At 41.6% G+C, this 15,395-nt stretch overlaps 1 protein-coding gene across 1 annotated transcript in view; it reads right to left on the reverse strand.

Annotated features, from left to right (window-relative positions):
* Positions 1–15,395, reverse strand: part of TENM3 (teneurin transmembrane protein 3) — a 1,412,274-nt gene that overhangs the window by 571,382 nt on the left and 825,497 nt on the right. The window contains exon 9 of the mRNA XM_042468494.1: positions 5,080–5,153. The gene's annotated coding sequence lies outside the window, so the exon portion shown is untranslated. The remainder of the gene's footprint in view (positions 1–5,079; positions 5,154–15,395) is intronic.

The raw sequence follows: 15,395 nt of genomic DNA on the forward strand, positions 1-15,395 counted from the left end.
TAGATAGCTATGAATAGTTATCTTTCAACGTGTCTCTCACCGGAGCACTAGAACATCTAGATCTATACATTAGCTATTAAATTCCAAATGCTAACCCTCGAAAAATTCACTGTAAGAGAGGTGCAATTTTCAAATAACTGACAAGAGACAACTTTGAACAGAGGATACTTAAAGGTTGACATGCTTTATTATAGTGATATTCCCACAGATTGCTGTTTTTTCTGAAGAAACAAATAGAGACCAGATCAAATGTTAAGGAACTAAAAGGATATTATCAACAATACACTTTAGTAGAAGAGAGTAGTGCTTTTGTATCCCATATAGAGTTATATTTTTATAGGAGCTACACAATTAAATTCTACAGCTACAGGATTAAATTGCTAGTGCAGGTTACCCTAAAGTATGTGAAATAGTGCCTATTATCAATAATAGGATTTCTTAATCTAATTCGTTAGCACATCATAGTCAGAACACTGTATTCCAGATCTTTCTTAACATCTACATAGCCAAACATCAAAACCACCACGTTGATATCATTTATGATAATAACATTTTAAAAATGAGCAAGAATACAAATGATCTGGCTCCCAGTGGGTTTTAACATAATTTTGAGGACCTTTTTTTGATTAACAAAGGGGAGGGAGTGTTTGCATATACTATATATTTTTCTCTCTCCCATTGCCTCCCTTGTCATCCTGCCTGGATTTTATCACTCCTTGGCAGTCACCATCAGCTGCAGTAATGAGCCACTCAAAACAAGGCAGGGAGGCAGCAAAGAACAGGAGGGATGAAGAAGTAGGCAGAAGAAATGTAGCATGCTGCTTCATAGCACACAGGGATGGAAGCCAGTCTGTGCAGAAAATGAGAGAGGTAAGAATGGATGAGATGAGAGAACCAGAGTGGAGACAACAGATGTAAAGAAAGTGGTTGGACAGAAGGACATATGGAGAAGCAAGAGAAGACAAAGAGTGGAAAGAAAATGTAAAGACAAGAGAACATCAGAGAATGGCAGTGATGATGGCACAGATAATAGAAGAATAAAAGAAGAAGGAACTGCAAGAAAAATGAGAGAGAAGGAGAGAAGCAGAAAACTGAAGTGGGCTTCTGGTTCATTAAGGCTACAGCGATTCTGCAATACCATATTTCTATGTTGGCATTAGGTTACGCTATTGCCTCATTGCCTTATTCATTAGGCAACATTTGCCAACACTTGCCTTCCTAGGGATCATTCCAAAAGAGTTCATACAGACACGGGAGTGCCAACACATCTGATAGTCCTGATGGGGAATCTGTACCTAGGACAAGAGGCCACTGTTAGAACAGAAAAAGGAGAAAATGAAGGGCTCCCAATTGGCAAATGGGTCAGACAAGACTGCATCCTTTCACCCTATCTTTTCAACTTGTATGCAGAACATATTACAGTGTTCTTGCGCCAGCTTACGTGGAAGCTCCTTGGGTAGAAAAACAATAGGGCTTGAGCATAGGCAGATTTTCCCTTACGTGGGGGGATCTGGAACAGATCCCCTGTGTAAGGAGAGGGCCCACTGTATAAGAGAAGAAGGGTTGGACACAAAAGCAGGAGGAGTGAAAATAGGAGGAAGGAGTATCAACCAATCTAAGATATGCAGACGGCATCATACTACAGTATTAGCAGAAAACATTGAAGACCTAGAGCAACTACTGAGGAAGGTCAAAGAAGAACGTGCAAAGGTAGACTTACTGTTGAACATAAAACAAAAATAATGACCATGGAGGATCTTCACAAGTTCAGCCTAGACAATGAGGATATAGAAATAGTAAAAGAGTCCCTATAACTTGGATCAAACATTGAACAGAACAGGGACTCCAGTCAAGATATCCAAAGAAGACAAAGAATGAGGAGGGCAGCTATGAAAGAACTATATTCCCCCATTACCATGTATGGATGCAAGAACTGGACAGTTAAGAAAATGGACAAAAAGAGAATAAATTAATTTGAGATGTGGTGCTGGAGAAGAGTGCTGAGGATACCATGGACAGCAAGAAGAACAAAGAAATGGGTCCTAGAACAGATCCAGCTTGAATTTTCCCTGGAGGGAAAGATGACTAAACTGAGGCTATCATATTTTGGCCACATCATGAGAAGGCATGAATTATTAGAAAAGATAATAAAGTAATGTTAGAAAAGGTGGAGAGAAGTCGAAAGAAAGAAAGACTACATGCTAGATGGATGGAACAGTTAAGGAGGTCACGAGTATGAATCTGCAAGAACTTAGAAGAATAAAGGAGGATAGGGAGTCTTGGAGGTGTCTCTACTGGGTCACCATAAGCTGAGATCAACTCAAGGCTGATTAACAATAACAACAACAACAACAACAACAACAACAACAACAACTAGAATGCATGAGACACTTAGTCAATTACATCAAAACAAATTTTGAGGATGAGGTCAAACTTATACTGAATATGCACTCCAGCCCTATTACTTGTGTACTCCTGTGTTTGTTTCCTCTCTTCCAAGTTAACTTCAGAACACCGAACCATAGAATTGAAAAGGATATTGTGGGCTATCTAGCTCAACTCCTCACTTAATGGAGGGATATCAGAGCTAGTCCTAACATAGATTAGTTCATAGGGTAATGAAGATGCTGAACTACACTTGCAAACAGACCTCCACTTAAAGAGGAAGCCATCACTTTTAGTCATTGTTCCCACTTTCAATCAACTTTTATTATCAAGAAGCATATCTTCATACTCAACCAAAATGGAAATTAAGCCCATCAGACTCAGTCCTGCTATCTGAACACATGTCTCTGTTCTCTTGGACAGGTCTCATAATCTGCTGTGTAACAACACTTCAGGAATTTGAAGTGTGCTTCTCCGTATTATCATCTTAAATAGAAGGATACATATTTTCATCAGTCTTTCCATATGATTTGTTTCTCACACCTCCTGACCTTCTTTGTTGCTTCTCTCTCAAATTTGTCCATACTTTTCTAAATGTTTGGTGCCCAGAACTGGACATAGTATTGTATCTGAAATTTATTACAGAATGAAGTGGAATGATTATGGATCCATTGATGGAGCTTAAAATTGAAAAAGCCTCCCCCCAGCTGTATCATATTGCCAGTTGATGTGCTCTTTGGATATGAATCATTGATTGATGTTCAGTTTGGCTATGCTACGTGTGTGGGAGATTCAGATTTACTCCCAGTGACCGTTTCCTCTGCTCTCATCAGTCAAAGAAGGGAGGCTTAAGTCTATATTGTAGCATTGCAGCTCACAGGGTAATGAGGTCTGGACTAAGTAACATAATGTATCTCTAAGTTTTAAATGAATTTTTTACCAAAAAGATAGGGGAAGAAAAGAGAGGCAGGTGAAAACATCTTTAAGTCACCTTATGGGGACCCCATTAATTTCATAGGGGTTTCTTAGGTAAGGAATATTTAGAGGTGGTTTTGGCAATTCCTTCTTCTGAAATATAGTCCGCAGCACCTGGTATTCATTGGTGGTTTCCCCTTCAAGTACTAACCAGGCCTGACCCTGTTTAGCTTCCAAGATCAGATAGGATCTTGTGTCTTTAGGGTATTTATTGCCTGGTAAATGTGTATAAGTTTTTAGCCTCAGTGCAATGTTAAGCTCCATCATTTTTTTCACTGTAGATGTTGCACGATTTGTAAGATATTAAAGTATATTATATATACATATTAAAATCTTGTTCTATATACAGCCCAGGTCCATCCTTACTTGCAGAGCTGCTTCAGTGGCCATTTTTTAAAACTGGAAAACTCCTGGATTCAAAAAGAGTCAGGGGGTGCGGCTCTGCTATTGGGGATGGCCCTGGGATGTATTTAGGCAGTAAAATTTTGGCAGTAAAAAGTGTGTGATAAGATCAGGGTGCCACCCGAATTAACCCTTAAACCAGATAGAGGTAAGCCGGTTTAATAATACATGCAATAAGCCTCAAAGATGAATGGCTCCAACAGCTGATTTAGTTCTGGGTCATCTTATAGGACTGGGAAGGAATTCAAAGTATAATCTAACCCAAATGTGAGAGAGGAAAAATATTTCAAATTCCTAGTAAGCAATATGGCATTTTCATGTACTAGAGTGAGAGAAAGAAAGAAACTGAGGCCCGGTCCAGACGGACGGGATAGGATGCCCTCGTCACGTGCGAGGGGGCACCACCATTGTTACGTGCCAGATGCATAGCGTCCGCACATCGTGGCACAATCATGACATTGCAAGTGTTGTATTGGAGCATTGCGAGATCATAATGGCTTCGCAAGAAGAACCCGATTTTCGTGTGTTCTTTTTGGTCCATGGGGAAGTCCCGCAGTCTGGAGGCTGCGGCTTCCCCATGGACCAAAACTAGGCACCAGGAGACCGTCCTTTTTGGATGGTCTGTCCTGCGCCATAGAGACACAAATTGGAACTCACATTGTTTTTACAAAGTTAAGTGTCATTACTCTGGGTCCTTATTGTGATCAGAACCATCCTAGGGGAAATGGGATGGATTCTCTGTCTCCTTTCCTGTGTCAGTTTTCTGATCAAAATAATTTCTGCCCAGAGCTAGTTTGACCTTGAGTTGAAATGTACCCATCCACATATATTCCCCATTAGAGCAAATAGCAGCTCCATCAGAGAGAGATCCAATTTTTAAAACATTGTGGGCAAAGGATTTGACAGAAACCCCTCCCTGGTCTGAAGTGAGCTTTCCAGCATGTGCATTTATCATTTAAAAACATGAACAGTCCAGTCATAGATATTTTGTCATGCCACCCACCTTAAATATTCTTATTTCCAGGCAACTTTTCCAACAACTTTGTCTATCCCTGTTCAGCTTCTTGTTCAACATATTCTTACTGTATCTATTTATCTATCTGTTCTTTAAACACATTTGAGGAATGAGATTCCGCAAATAATATTTATTTATTTATTTTTCAAATCAAAACAAGATACCAAGACTAGTAAGCGATTACAACAGAGTCATCTTATACACAAAGCCAAATCATGGCATTGAATTTTCTTCATTTATCCACAGTTCCTAAGAACAATGAAACCCAAGACAATCTGACATTGTTAAATGCAGTGTCTTACCTTTTTCCTTTTCAAACACGTTTGTTTACTGCTTATGACAAGGTAGCCCAATGAGGTTCAGATGATCCTGAAATCTGCAAAAGATATATTACAAAATAAGAAGTTATTAGGAGTTTGGAAATTTTCTATCAGGTATATTTGGCATTATTTTGCAATGTTGCACATAAATATTAGCTTAAACATCAGTCCAAAGGCAAGCTCTAAACACAAGGAAGTGAATTCTAGAGAAGAAGCTGAGGGAGAGAATGGGATCCACAGAAACACTGACTGTTCATTAATAGGTAAGAACAAATAAAGCTTCAAATGTCTATACGCCAAAATTGAGAATTTGGAAAACAAACAGAATGAGATTGAAGTCCTAGTGCAGGAAAGTAAATATGACTTTGTAGGCATACTGAAGACCTGGTGGGATGACTCTCATAATTGGAATATTGTAATTGAAGGGTATAATCAATTCAAAAATAATAGATGTGGTAGAAAAGGAGGGGGAGTGACATTATCTTGAAAGATCAATTCAGTTGTAAAGGAATCCCTGACAGTGACCAGAGTGGATCAGTTGAGAGCATCTGGAGTGCAAAAATAGAGACATGAATAAATGCAACATTATGGTAGGAGATTACTACACTCTACCAAACCACTCTACCAAACAGCGGATGATGCTTTTCAGAAGCAAATCTCAGGTTGCATCTGCACTGAAGAAGTAATCCAGTTTGACATCACTTTAATTACCATGGTTTAATGCTATAGAATTGTGGAAATTCTGAGATATTCAGCCTTCTCTGTCACAGAGCTCTGGTGCCATAATAAATGACAGTTCCCAGAATTCCATAGTGATCAGTAGGAGCTAGCATAGGTTTCTCAAGAACAAATTATGCCAAACTAATTTTATGTCTTGTTTAAATCAGGTCACAGTTTAATAGATGGTGAGGATGCTATGGATGCCATTTATCTGAATTTTAACAAGTATTTGATAGGTTCCTCCAGAATATCTTGATAAACAAAATGATTAAATATAGAAGAGACAGGAACATTGTCAGATGGATTCATAGCTGGTTGGAAACTGTGCTCAGAGAGTCATCAACAATGGCTACACTTCAAACTAAGAGGAGGTCTCCAGGTTTTGTTAGCTTCAGTGTTCTATGCTAGGATTATTACTCTTCAACATTTTGCAATCAATTATTTAGATTACAGAGTGGAGAGAATCCTTATCAAGTCTGCAGATGACACAAAACTGGGAGCAATTCCTAACACATTAGAAGATGGGAGGAGGGAAATCAAAGGGACCTAGATAAACTAGAAAATTGGGCAGAAATAAACAAAATGAAATCCAACAAGACATATGGAAAATTAGACATTTCAGCCACAAAATCCAAATGCATATGAATAGGATGGGGGATAAATGGTTCAGCAGTACTACATGCAAAAAGGACCTAGGGATTGCTGTTGATCATAATATGAGCCAGCAGTGTGATGCTGCAGCAAAAGGGGTGAATGCTATTTTAGCATGCATTACTAGAAACATAGGCCTGGTACAGACTGGCGCTTTGCTCAGGCCTGGGGTTGATTTTAGGGCTCGGGAGAGTAGAGCGTCCACATGTTCCCGAACCCTACCATGCTATCTGGGCGCCATCTTGGTGTGTGCCCGTTCAGACAGTGCGCGCGATGGATGCAAGCTACAGGAAAAGAGATTCTGCCTCAACATTAGGAGGAACTTCCTGACAGTAAGGGCTGTTTGACAGTGGAACACACTCCCTCAGAGTGTAGTGGAGTCTCCTTCCCTGGAGGTCTTTAAACAGAGGCTGGATGACCATCTGTTGGGGATGCTTTGATTGAGATTTCCTGGCCTTGTGGTCTCTTCCAACTCTATGATTCTATGTTTCTATGTGTGCCATGTCCAAATGGTGTGGTACACAAGGGACATCACCCCACTGCTCCAGGATGCTAATGGCGTTTTGCAGTTCTTTTTGGGAGCAGGTTGTTGCCATGCCATGTAGTTGCTGTGGCAACGATCTGGGGGAGAAAGAGGCGGCCTCTGGCCACCCTTTTCTCCTCATCTGTACAGCCCCATAGTTTCCAAGTTGAGGGAAGTAATAATCCCACTATATTCTGTACTGGTCAAGCCTGATCTGGAGTACTGCATTCAGTTCTGGGTGCTTCATTTAAAGAAGAATATAGACAAGTTGGAGCAGGTTCAGAGAAGGGCAATGAGGATGGTAAGAGGTATGGAGAACAAGATATATGAGGAAAGGTTGGAGAAGCTGGGCATATTCATTTTAGTGAAGAGAAAACTGAGGAGTGGGTATGACTGAACTCTTTCAATTACACAAGGGCTGTCACAGAGAGGAGCAGACAGACCTGTCCTCTGTTGCCCCAGAGGGTAGAATCAGGTCTAATGGTTTGAAATTACATGAGAGTAGGTTTCAACTGAACCTTAGAAGAAACTTCTTGACAATAAGAGTGGTTTGGCAATGGAATAAATTGCTTAGAGTAGTGGTGAGGTATCCTTCTCTGGACATCTTCAAAAAGAACCTGAAAAGCTACCCCTTGGGGACACTTTAGTTGGAGATCTCCCAAGCAGGAGACATGCAGGGCAATGAGGCCCATTCCAACTCTATGATTCTGTGACTCTATGTCTCCTATAAATATATACATGTGTATTAGCAAAATTTGATTTCTATCAGCTTTGGTAGCCGTTGTGCATTATCCAGTAGTTATTCCACTTTGTTGTTGTTAGTTATTCCATTTACGGCTGAAACAGATGGCCCCAAAGGGGTGGCTTGAAACCGCCCCTGTGCAAAGATACATTGAGACTGCGGCAAACATGCACTGCAGCTCCAACACACCCTGAACCCAGCCCAAATAGGAGTGGAAAAGATCCACTTCTATTTGGGCTAGGAAAGAGCTGCCTTTGGTGCCTCTGCTGCAGCCCCAGGCCAACTTCTAGGTGCTCTGGCGGTGTGCAGCATGTAAATGCTATGCTCCTAAAGTGTGTTGAGGCCACCCTCTTGTGGGTGGATGGCTGGCTTCTGTGCATCTTCCAGGCAACTTGGGAGTGTGCAGTGTATAAACACCGTGTCCCCAAGATGCCTGTAAGGTGGCTTTAATGGGCTATCTGTTCCAGCCCTTAGTCATTTACGGGTATACTAAAATTTATGAATATACTAAATACTAAAAAACATTTAAAATTCATGCAATCCTTTATTAATAGCAGTTTTAGTAACATGTAATGAACTTTGCATGTCTGTGTATAATCTATAAATATATGTTTGCCTTCTTTATTTTCTGTTCTGGTTGAGTTAAAATATTCACAAAAATGGATTTAGAAAACCCACTGCAAAAAACAAAACAAAAACAAAAACCTTTTTTTCTGCAATAGCAATAGCATTTACATTTCTATACTGCTTCATAGTGAACTCAGCACTCTCTAAGCAGTTTACAATCTGTAAGCCAATTGCCCCCAACAAGCTCGGTGATCATTTTACCAACCTATGAAAGGATGGAAGGCTGAGTCAACTTGGAACCCTGCAGGATCAAACCTACAATGTTGTAGCTGCAGTACTCCTAGCAATGAACCCCCTTTTTAATTGTTTATTTTTGCTTATACAGAACAGCGCACTTGGAAAATTAAGCAAAAAAGTTTACTTCCTCTTCTCCCTCATTCTGCTTTCCACCAACTCCCTGAATCAGTGAATCACATTTTTGAAGAGTTTGGTGAGATTGCAGTTGAAAGATTTGGAGGCCAGTAAACTAAACCCGTGCTCAATCCATGTCCTGTTTAAATCCTTTGTAATCTTTGTATGTGTTTTTAGTACCACTGTACAAGGCGTTGAAAGGTGGTGTTTTCCTTTTCTTTCCCTCTTCCTTTCCTTTTTTTAAAATCATCTTCCAGATATGTAGATGTCCCACTACACTCAGGTAACATTTTACTATAGGCTTTTTAGTCCATGGGTGGTGGTGGTGTGAATCAATATTGGAGGAAGGCAAATTTAAAATGATGAAAAGTACACTTTTGATGGTGCCAGTAAGTAATTCTCCCCCCCCCTCACACACACCAAGATCACTAGTGATAATTTCCATAACATTCCCTGTAAATGGTCTGTCCCATGGTTTGTCATGAAACCAACATTTAAAAATAAGAAGCTTGTAATCCAACCAATCAGACAATTTCAGTTATTACTGTGTAGGTTAGAATAAATTTATTTTCCAGTGTATAAGAGTCAGCATTATGAAAGTAATTTTCAAACCTAATGTTTTAAGCTCAGGGCCTTACTAAATGGTGGAAGAGGAATATCATACGGGTCAAGTCTTATACTGCTGCTTTGTGTATATGTGTGTATTATATCAGAGGCATTTTGTGGCATTTTGTTATTTTAATAATAAATAAATAAATAAATAAAATTTTATTTATATACCACTATTCCAAATTCGATCACAGCGGTGTACAACAAAAGTGATACAATATAACATTTAACTAACAAGTATCACCAACAACATGTTAAAAACATCCCAATGCAATTTTAAAAACTATAAAACATACAACCTCTTAAAACACAAACACAAAAACTAGCTGGATAAACAGTTGTATATCAGGGGGGAGAACCGCATAACATCAGGACATATGGGGGAAAGCTTGTCGGAAGAGAAAGGTCTTTAGTTTCTTCCTAAAAAGATCAAGAGAGGCAATGGAGCGGAGCTCGTAGGGAAGGGAGTTCCAGGTCTGCTTGCTGCCATATTCTGTATTGAAGCTTCCAGGTTTGGTACAAGGGTTGCCCCATGTAGAGCGCATTACAGAAGTCCAACCGAGAGGTTACCAGAGCATGTACCACCGTTTCAAGGTCCCCCCGGCCCAGGTAGGGTCGCAGCTGGCGTATCAGCCGAAGCTGATAACAGGTGCTCCTGACCGTCGCATCCACCTGAGATATCAGGTGTAGCGACGAGTCCAGAAGCATCCCCAGACTGCAAACTGAGTCCTTCAGGGGCAGCATGACCCCATTCAGGACAGGTGGACAAATTTCCTTCCCCTGGCCCGGGGAGCCTATCATGAATACTTCTGTTTTCTCTGGATTCAAACTGAGTCTGTTTTCCCTCATCCAGCCCATTACCGACTCCAAGCAAGCATTTAGAGGAGAGATGCCATCCCTAGTCACTGCATCAGTCGGAGGCACAGTGAAACATATTTGGGTGTCATCAGCGTACTGATAACACCGCGCCCCGTTTCTCTGGATGATCTCTCCCAGCGGTTGCTCCTTGAGGGATGCCAGATGTAAGCGCCCTCTTATCAGAACAACAATCCCCCAGCTGCACCATCTGGAATCTACCCGAGAGGTAGGAACGGAACCACTGGAGTGCAGTGCCCCCGATACCTAACTCCCTCAGGCGTTCCAGAAGGATACCATGGTCGATGGTATCGAAAGCCGCTGAGATGTCCAAAAGCACTAACAGGGACACGCTTCCCCTGTTCATGCCCAGACGGAGATCATCGACTAAGGCGACCATGGCGGTCTCAACTCCATAGCCCGCCTGGAAGTCTAGAAACGGGTCTAGAAAATCCGTTTCATCCAAAATCGCTTGAAGCTGGAAGGCAACCACTCTCTCGATCACCTTCCCCAGAAAAGGCAGCAGCGAAACAGGCCGATAGTTATTGCGAATCAGGGGGTCTAGAGAGGGCTTTTTTTAGCAGTGGTTTTACAACTGCAGATTTTAAGCTGGATGGAAACCGCCTTTCCCCGAAAGATGAATTAATTATACGGCGTAACATAGTAGTTACAGCCGTTCCCCCCTGAGCTGCCAGCCATGAAGGACAGGGATCGAGAGAGCATGTCGTCTTCCTAACGCTTCGTAGAATCTTGTCCACTTCCTCGGTACTCACAGACTCAAAATGATCCAGTATAACAGAGTCCACGGAAGCTCTGGACGCCTCTACTCTAGATTCTGAAGAAATAGTGGCGTTGAGATCAGACCTTATCCGAGAGATTTTATCCGCGAAGAAGTTGTTAAACTCGTCACAGCAGGCTTTAGATGGCTCCAAAATAGGGTTCGGGGAGGAGGCAGTTGAGTAAGCTCCCTCACTACCCTGAACAGCTCTGCCGGACGCGACTCCGCGGACGCAATACGTGCAGCATAGAACGAATGCTTTGCTGCATTTATTGCCACTCCGTAGGCCTTCAAAAGAGAGTCTAGGAGTGCCTTGTCGGCTAAGTGCTGGTGTTTTGTTAAAAGTAGGAAAAGTAACAACATTAGTCACATTCAAAAGAAGACACAGCAATAAGTTTTTCTTTTTAAAAAACAACAACATGTAACTGCAGTGGTAGCTAATGTTTCTAGTAATTACAACATTGGTTATAATATATTTGTATTGTCTTTATTACAGTCATAGACCAGAACAGGTAAGAAGGGGATACAGAATAAAAGGACGTAAAACCAAGGTAGAACTAGGTAAAACACAGGTTAAAAACGGTATTTTAAATATCCGTTTAGAATCCAGTGTGGCAGGGCAAGATTGGTACTAGCCTACTGCAGAGGTCATTGTCTGCCGGAATTTAACTGCAGCTGTGCAGAATCTGGCAACATTATATGTTATATCAGAGTTGGTGTCCATAAGAAACAAAACAGTGTAAAATTGACTGGCATGTCCTTGCTGTTTATATTGATTATAATAGCAGTTGTAATGGCAACTACTGTTTAAAGATAACTCTCTATGTTGGGGCATTTACATCATCTAGGGTAAGTCAATTGAATGGTGAGAATCCTTTGGTGCATCAAAGTGATATAGGTACAGTATAGCAGCAAGAAGGAAAAGGCCATGGGTAAAACAATCATGTAGGGATTAAAGCAATGGTCAAACAGTTTGGTCAAAGTTGGCAGATTTTCTCTGTGTTCCCTCATCACTGCTGTATGACCCTGAAAAAAAATGCAGCTGCTAACATAGGGGCTGTGCAAACAGCCCTGAAAGGATGGCCTCTAGCCACCCCTTCTTCAGCCAGATCAGGGCTGTGGCAACCGCATGCTGCAGCCCCAATCTGGCTTTTCCAGGGTTCAAAAAGGAGCTGCAAAAAGTGGCTTCTTTTTGTGCCCTGGAAAGGGTGAAATAGCCACAGCACTGTAGTTATATGGCGCTCCTTCGGTGTGGCATCATGCAGACACAGTGCTGGAGGAGCACTATGATGCTGTGCGCCATGTGGTGTGGTGTGCAGTGTCACGGTGACCTGGGGGCAGAGCCGGAGTGTGTGTCATGGAGATGCTATGCCCTGACTCTGCCCCCAGGCCAGCCCAAAGTGCCGGTCTGCACAGGGTCATAGTCACCAACATGGTTCTGGTCTAAGAGTAGAATCCAAATTCATAAAAGTTAACAGCTATTTTCCACTGGTTTTAAGAAACTATATCCTTAATGAATGAGGATATTTTCATGACACATTGTTCTTTGCCATATATAGCTGTTTTGTTTTTAAAAAAGTTCAACTGGATTAGGGGTAAAACCTGCTGAGATGCAACCTCCCATTTACAGTGTGTCAACAATCTGTCATGCACACTTAAAATAATTGGTATCATATGACAGGGTAACATTAAAGAACTGTCCCCCCAGTGGGCACCTGTTCAAAATATATACATGGTAATCAAGGCACTGTACCTTTTCTCTTTTCTTTTTCTAACACAACTTGGCATTAATTAAATTGATGGAAGTCAAAATGTTTTGCAGTATGTACTACTTCTAGTGATTACCTTGTATGTACTGCCACTTAAATCATGACTGGTATAATACAGGTTTCTGGATATTGTACCACCAAAAAAATAATCAAGATTAAAAAAATGCAGAAACACAAGCATATCACTTGCATAGCATTGAGTATTTGCCTAACTTTAAAAGAAAGCAAAAAATAAAAATAAAATATAAAATATAAATATAAAAATAAATAAATAAATAAATAAATAAAATGTAAGAGCAAATGTACATTTGAGGAAATTATAGTTTAGTGTGTGTGCGTGTGTGTGTGTGTGTGCGCGCGTGCGTACTTTATTCTGAGCCAAAACTACATTCCTTGCAGGGTGACCAGATGTTATAACTACAAAGGAGGACAAACACTGCAAAATTTAGTACATTCAAGAAAAATTAGGACATTACAAAGTAAAAACTAAAAAATAATAATATAAATATATAAATTAATTTCATGTGGTTTATTTACAACTATATTATAGCCAAGGCAGAGAACAGCCAGTTTAAGTGACCAGGAGCGCTATTGGTGCTGTCCAGCATTTTTTTCATTTTTCATAATAGTAGTGATAGTTCTGCATTTATTTTTTTTTCTCTCTCTATGACATAGCAAGAGATCTTGGGGCACCTAAATGCAGCATCTTTGGTGAATTTAAGTGTGTCTATTGAGACAGTGGCTGTTAATATGGTGGAGTTGAAAAGTAAATTCTGTTACTTGAATTTTCACATTCTCTGGAAACAAGTTGTGAGCTAATTGGCTGTACAATCCTATGTATGTTTACTCAGATGTAAGTCCTGTTCAGGTCACTGAGTCTTACAATCAGTTCATAGAGGATTTCATTGGTAACCTTTTCCTATCAACTCTTTTCTATGACAATTCTCTCCCCCTGCCACCAGTGTCCCTCTCTGTTTGTATGTGTACGTACCTTAAACTCCCTGTCGGCATCAGACTTCCCTGAAGTGAATTGCTGCTGGCTCTGGAGCCCATGCAGGAGGAGGAGAAGAAGAAAAGAGTGTCAGAGGAGGAGCCTTCTCTTGGGCAACATCCTCAGGTCAAGCTGCCATGCTCATGCCCTTTCCAGCCCCAACTAGGTGTCTGGCCTGCTTCCATTGGACAGCAGCAATGGGGGCAGCAGCAGGAGGAAATGGCCATGGTGGTACGGCTTGACTGTTCCTTCCTATCTTGTTCTCTGGCTGCCCTGCCTCCCAGCCCACATAAGATACAAATAGGCTCCCTTTCACTGCCCCAACCAGCACCAGCAGCCTTGTCCCATCCACCACCCTTCTTTCTCCCTTGCCAATTCCTCACCCTGCCTACCTCAGCAGCCTCCCCTTGCCTGTGGTGCCCAGCCAAGCCTTTGCTCTTGCAGCCACCTGGCCTTCATCATGTTGCATCCCTTTCCTCCACCCTGTAGAATCACAGAACCCTAGAGTTGGAAGAAACCACAAGGGCCATCCAGTCAAACTCCCTGCCATGCAGGAACTCTCAATCAAAGCATCCCTGACAGATGGCCAACCAGCCTCTGTTTGAACGCCTCCAAGGAGGGAGACTCCACCACTCTCCGAGGGAGTGTGTTTCACTGTCAAACAGCCCTTACTGTCAGGAAGTTCCTCCTAATGTTGAGGTGGAATCTCTTTTCCTGGAGCTTGCATCCATTGTTCCGGGTCCTGTTCTCTGGAACAGCAGAAAACAAGCTCCTCAATATGACATCCCTTCAAATATTTAAACAGGGCTATCATATTATCTCTTAACCTTCTCTTATCCAGGCTAAACATCCCCAGCTGCCTAAGCCGTTCATCATAGGACATGGTTTCCAGACCCTTCAACCTTTTAGTCACCCTCCTTTAGACATGCTTCAGTTTCTCAACATCCTTTTTGAACTGTAGTGCCCAGAACTGGATACAATATTCCAGGTGGGGCCTGACCAGAGCAGAATAGAGTGGCACTATGACTTCCCTTGATCTAGACACTATACTTCTATTGATGCAGCCTAAAATCGCATTGGCCTTTTTAGCTGCCGCATTGCACTGTTGACTCATGTTCAACTTGTGTTCTACGTGGACTCCTAGATCCCTTTCACACGTAGTCTCGTTCAGCTAAATGTCCCCCATCCTATATTTGTGTGTTTCATTTTTTGCCCTAAGTGCAGTACGTTACATTTCTCCAGATTGGATTTCATTATGTTAGCTTTGGCCCAGCTTTCTAGTCTATTCAGGTTTTGAATTTTGATCCTGTCCTCTGGGGTATTAGCTACTCCTGCTAATTTGGTGACATCTGCAAATTTGATAACTATGCCCTCAATTCTGTCATTGAAAAAGATGTTGAATAGCACTGGGCCCAGGACAGAACCTTGTGGGACCCACTGGTCAATCCTTTCTCATCCTTTCCCTTCCCTTCCCTCAAGGGCTAAGCTGCATTGGGGGAGGCAGCTGTGAATGGCTAAGAGCCCTGGCAGAAAGGAATGGCAGAAGATGGGGTGTGCTTGGTGGAGGTTCTGTTTCTCAAAGTGGAGGACATTTGGCCATTCTTTCCAGACCCCCCAGACAGAAGATTAAAATATAGGAAATGTTCAGGGAAAGAAAGACACTGATTCCTTGTCTTTTAAAA

The sequence above is a fragment of the Sceloporus undulatus genome, chromosome 5 (assembly GCF_019175285.1).
Source record: "Sceloporus undulatus isolate JIND9_A2432 ecotype Alabama chromosome 5, SceUnd_v1.1, whole genome shotgun sequence".
NCBI classification, from domain to species: domain Eukaryota; kingdom Metazoa; phylum Chordata; class Lepidosauria; order Squamata; family Phrynosomatidae; genus Sceloporus; species Sceloporus undulatus.